This window comes from Elephantulus edwardii, unplaced genomic scaffold, assembly GCF_000299155.1.
Source record: "Elephantulus edwardii isolate Elephantulus edwardi_28Jun2011 unplaced genomic scaffold, EleEdw1.0 scaffold00221, whole genome shotgun sequence".
In the NCBI taxonomy this organism is placed as follows: domain Eukaryota; kingdom Metazoa; phylum Chordata; class Mammalia; order Macroscelidea; family Macroscelididae; genus Elephantulus; species Elephantulus edwardii.
Window position 1 is genome coordinate 2,733,350 of NW_006399971.1, and position 6,284 is coordinate 2,739,633.

A 6,284-nucleotide genomic window follows, 5' to 3' on the forward strand; every position below is an offset into this window, starting at 1 on the left:
TAAGGTATGCATACAATGTTTTAAAAGTATAGCCAAAAAGAACCACAAACAAACAAAACAAGGACAGTCAAATTTTGGTGTGAATGAAAAAAAAAAAAAAAAAAAAAAGAACTTTGGAGAGGTCTTGACAGCAGATTTTCCTACTGCTGATTGCTTGACTGCGGGCACCAGCAATGCTCATTGTGAACACAAGCAAGATAGGAAGACTCAAATTCATAAAAAAAAAAATTTAAAAATCCATTTTCCTGATGTTACTACTCAAACTTAATATAGCCCCAATAAAATACCAGCAACACGCTGGAATAGTTGGAAACATCTAATATAAAAACTGTGTGATAAAAGTTAATATAAAAGATATCTACAATGATTTAACAAGAAGACCAACAACTTAATCAAAAAGTAATTAAAGGATTTAAGCACACATTTCATGAAAGAGGGTATTCAAATGGTTAATAAGTACTGAACATATGCTCACTAAAGTTAGCTGCTACAGTTGTTCTATTGTACATATTGTACATGGGATTTTTGAAGGCCTGCTGTTTCAGAAGTGGGTGGCCAATCCTTCTTCCTAGTCTGTCTTAATCTGAATGCTCAGATTTAGAACAATATTTGACAGGCAAGTATTTTATAGAAAAGAGCAGATGAAAGATATTTCCTCAATTGTAGAAATAATCAATAGTTTCAGTTTCAGTTGTCCCTGCCCTTGACACGTGTGCTTTGACCCATCCATTTCCCTGCTCCACAATCATTCCCTTCTACTCCTACCTACTCCATTCAACACCTATCTCCTGCTAGCCAGCCCTTGGTATGACAGCTTATATCTCAAGCTTTCTGGGCTTCTGTGATTCCAAACACTTCAAGTTGCTGCCAGTTTCTTATGTTGTAGCCAGTGTCTCTTGAGTTTAGGAGTCTGTAAGTCCAAATACCAGGTACTAATGTTAGGGAAGACTTCCTATCTAAGACGGTTCTTAGGAAAAGTTCTTTCCCTTGAATTTCTGCGGCTCAGGGCCTCTTCTTTTCCATTTGCACTGCAGCCTTCGATATGGAGTGAAGTTCAATATCAAGAAAACAAAGATTCTTACCACTGGGCCGATTGGCAGCCATCATGACAGATGGTGAAGAGATTGAGATTGTTAACAGCTTTAGTCTGCTTGGCTCCACAATCAACACTCTTGGCACCAGCAGCCAGGAAATTAAAAGACGTATTGCATTGGGAAAGTCTGTTGTCAGAGACCTCTCCAAATTACTGAAGAGCAATGATGTCAGTCTGGAGACTAAGATGTGCTTGATACAGGCCATGGTCTTTGCAATCTCTTGCTATGCATCAGAGAGCTGGACAATAACTAGGGATGACAGAAAAAGAATTGATTGATGCCTTTGATCTGTGGTGTTGGAGAAGAGCACATAACAACAATTGTCAGAGACCTCTCCAAAGTTCTGAAAAGCAATGATGTCAGTGGAGACAAAGTTACATCTGATCCAGGCCATGGTCTTTGCAATCACTTGCTATGTGTCAGAGAGTTGGATAATGACTAAGGATGATAGAAGGAGAATTGATGCCTTTGAACTGTGGTGCTGGAGAAGAGTAGTGAATATACTATGGACTGCTGAGAGAACAAACAGGTTCATTCTGGAGAGGGTGAAAACAGGCTGCTCCTTGGAGGCAAGGTTTCTGGAGATTTGTCTGATCTACTTTAGACATGTTGCAAAGATGCTTAGGAGGGTGGAGGGAGAGCACAAGAGAGCAAGACCCTTGATGAGATTGATTGATTCAGTGACTGGGTTAATGGGGGTAGTGTGTTGGAGAGAGTGAGTTTGGCACAGGATAGAGCAGGGTATAGGGTCATTGTACATACAGGGTCGCTATGGATTGCAGGCGACTCAACAGCATATAACAACAACAACAACTGTTGTTGTTATTAGGTGCCACCAAGTCCACTCCAACTCAAAGTGAGCTTATATATAATAGAATTAAATCCTGCCATCCTCACATTCTCTGCTGTGCTTAAACCCATCACTGTGTCAATTAATATGGTTTAGGATCTTCCTCTAGTAGTTTTAGTAAATAGTAACAGCACAGAGGAACCAATGTTTGAGAAAGATTCAACCAAATCCATACATTAAGAACAAAATCAAACAAACATGAATGAATTCTTTTATTACTGTGCATAGGAAAATCCCTTCAAACTATGATTTAAAATTCAGATGTAATTAAAAGTCTGATTAATTCAATAATAAAAACCACCCAAAATACACTAAAATAAAGTGGAGATATTTGCAATATAACAGAGATAAAAGAGCTAATCTCACTAGTATAGATTTTAAACTTTTTTTTAAATGTAAGGGGGGAGAAAGGATCAAACATCAACAGGAAAATGAACAGATAATTTCAGAAAAGAGATAATCTTAAGTATATGGAAAAAATCTATTCCACTCATCATAATAGCATTATGAATTTTAATACATTGAACTACTCTTCCTCATATCTCAGATGGACAAGGCTGTGAGGAGACAGATGCTCTCATACCCTGCTGGTGAAAGCGTGAAATGGTACAAACCCTCAAGAGGAAGATTTGGGTATATCTAACAAAATTGAGAACACATTTACTGCTGTATGGTCGTATACCATCGAGTCGTTTCAGACTCCTAGCAATTCTAGAGGACACAGTGTGCTTGCGCTGAGCAGAGCTGCCCCAGAGGCTTACTAGGCTGTAACCTTTACTGGAACAGAGAGATCTTTTCTCCTACTGAGCTGCTTTTCAGTTAGTCGCTGAGTGGTAAACCATCACACCACCAGGATTCCTTATATCTACTTCTAATTCATCCTACACTTCCACAAGTACAAAGATACAAGGTTACACATGGCTCTGTTGTTTTTAACAACTCAAATCTGGAAAACAACAACAACCCCAAACCAACGGTCCATCAACAAGATGGAAAGTGAATAAACCATGGTATGTTCACAAAACAGATTACTATGAGTTGTTTGTTTGTTTGTTTGTTCGTTTTTTAAAAAGGTTGTTTTTACAAACCGATAAAAGTTATTTTCAGGCTATATTTTTAATTTAATAAAAGCAAGATGCAAGAGGATGCATATACTAACTCCTACTACAAGACAGAAAAGCCTTGCAGAAATAAACATAGGGAGGACAAACCAACACTTATTTAAGATGGTAGCTACAAGACCAGAACAAGGCAGGAAATGGGGGTGGGACCGAAATGTCTCTGAATATGGACCTAAAGACCTATGAACCAAATAAATCTTCTACATATTCAAAACATAATATGATACAAAAAATATTAAAATTAAAACCACCCACTTTAAAGGCAAACAGAAACAAATGAAGCCAAGAGCATATGAGATTGATAACATAATCACACAGTATTCTGACTGCACAAAGAAATCTTGATTTGATGTAGGTGGTTTTGGTTTGGCAGTGTTTGGATATAATAATTCTGAAATGACTTTGGGCATGTTCAAAGATTAAGGAGATAATGAAATATTTGGATATTTTGTGAAATCAGGTTCTTATTGTTTGAGAAAGGAGATGAAATTATTAATTTTTAGTTTAAAGAAAAGAAAGTTCTTGACTTAGCCCACTGTCAAGGCCTAGAGACAACGGCCCCACAGGAGCAATGAGCTCATCCAATGTCTAGATACTGGTTGCTAAAACCCATTTGCCACTAAAAAGAACCAAGGCTTCTTGGAGAAACAGCTGTGACTTTGGGTCTGGTTAAAAAAATTACAAGTGTGAACTGGAACAATATTCAAAGACATAGCAGGACCAGCCCAAAGGATGCTGTCTAGGGTAATGGGAAATCTGAAAATGGATAGTGGTGATAATTGCTAACATGACGAACATAATTAACGACAACAGAATTGCACATAAACATGTTATCATGGCAAGTATCATATATATATACACACACACACACACACACACACACACACACAAATTTCCACCGTTTAAAAAAACGACTCAATAGATAAATGGATTTATAGTAAAAGAAATACAACTTAACAACTTAATCTTTTTTAAAAAATGACCAAAAAATGGGACCGATACTAAATTGCAAGGTCGCAGACTCAGGAGCTCACACCCCTCAAGTCTTTGATCATCACAAACTCCAGCAGATAGAGCGGCAGGGCGCACCCTGGCGGACCCTGGCGGACCCGCAGCGAGTGGGGCAGAGCTTGAGCTCAAACTCCTCCCAAGACCACCAGGCTTCAGACTCAGGCCGGTCAGGCTCACAGAAGACCCCGCCCTCAACGCACAGCCTGGCCTGGCCCAGGGGACGCGACATTTTGCAGCCTGTGGGCTCTTCACAAATGTCTCCTTTCACCAGCTCAAACCTTAACTCCAATAACCCCTCTTCACTCCCTCTTGCCCCCAGAGGCATCCTTTCAACATCCAAATTCTAACACTTCTCTCCACCTCTCATTCTCTCACCCCATGAACGCCCACTGTACCCAGGGAAAATCCAAACTCTTCTCTCGGCCCACAGAGTGTGCTGTTTCGCTGTCCTCTGTCTCACTGTCTCTCCACCAGCTCTTCCCACCCACCGCCTGTGGGCCTCAGGGATCCCTTACCTGCTGTCCCTGCACACCTTTTTACTCGGGCCCCCTTTGCTTTCTTTACATCCCAGTCAGGGGTCACTTGTCTCCCTTTCCTGATTATCTTCACTTCTTTTCCCACCTCAGTCTCTCTCTGCCCCTAAAACCCTGTTTCACAATCATCATACTATGTCTTTATACTGTGACCTCGGTTTTTCCTCTGGTCGCTCATTCTGCTCTCCTCTCCCACCTCACCTTGAAGGCAAAGTTGGGCAGGTACCAAATGCTGGGTGAGTAGCGAGTGGGCGAGCAACCAAGAGTTTATTGGACAAGTGGGTGGGTGGGCAACCTCAGGTCTCCCTGGTCACCTGACAGTGACTGGTTTTTTTGGGTTTGGGAGCCACCTCCTCTCTGGGTTGAAAGCTCAGTTTTTTCACTTCTTGTTAACCCCTCTAAGGCTTGTTACTTGTTACTTCAACTGTGAAATGGGTACACGACAGCTGTTTAGCAGGCAAATCTTTCCAGCACATTTCTCTGCTCCTAACACATAGTGCTGGTGGCCTAGTGGTAAGGAGTTGGGCTGGCAGCTCAAAGGCACATGGTTCAAATCCACCAGCTGCCTCGAGGGAGACAGATGGTCAGTCTCTCCCAAGTGATTAACATCCTCTGAAAACGCACTGGATGGGTTAACTCTGGGTCTCTTCCAACTAAATGGTACACAACAACATATTCTTTGGGCTTGTTGTTAGGGCAGGCTATTGTTTGGAGAGGGACATCATGCTTGGAAAGGTGGAGGGTGGGCAAAAAAGAGGAAGACCCTCAACCAGATGGATTGACACAGTGCCTGAAAAAAATGGGCTCAAGTGTGTCAGAGATTGTGAGGATGGCACAGGAGAGGGCCGGATTCAGATCCTCATGATCAGAGATGGTGAAGATGGTCCAGGATAGGACGGGTTCAGATTTGTTGTTAAAGCGTTGCTATGGGTTGTACTGGACCCCACGGCATGGAACAACAATACTCAGCTGATCCTAAAGTCCCAGGAGATGAGAGGGGTGTGTGAGGCTGTGATGAGCTCTTTCACACCCCAAGTTTTCATGCCTGCCAGTCCCACACAGCTACCCACGCCGAGCATGAAACAGGGTCCACGCCCCACCTCACTTCCCTCCAAATCTTCCTTTTCCCATTGAGCACAGAGAATAAATGTGCTGCTAGGCGATCCTACTCGCTATCACTGCTGTTGGACACACCCAGAACTCTGAGCAGACCCCGATCATCCCTGCAATCTCTTCGATTTGTCCTTCCTGCAAATCCAATCCCAATTTCAATGATGACAACATCCTCTTTGCCTACTGACAGGTTATTTTCCTGTCTCAAGCACCCCACCAGATTGGCCTTGCTGCCCCCATTTCATAGACAGGGAAACTGAGGCCTGGAGGGGCGTGGCTCGCCGTATTGCGAGACGGAGGCCAAAGGTCCAGGCTTCACTCCCCGCCCCCCCCCCCAATCCTACCCCAGTTTCCGCGGAAGCTTGCTTTTTGCTCAATGTAGAGGGAAGCACTGGTCTTGGCTGCAAAGGCAGCCCGGGGCGTGCCCTTCGCCGGTGCCCTCCCTGCTGCCCCAGGCGCCCCATCCTTGCTGCCGCGCGGAGCCGCACGCCCCAAACCTTGTGCCGCTCCCGTCCTCCCTGACATCCCCTCCCGCAGCCCACCTCGCCGGCCACCCGGCCGC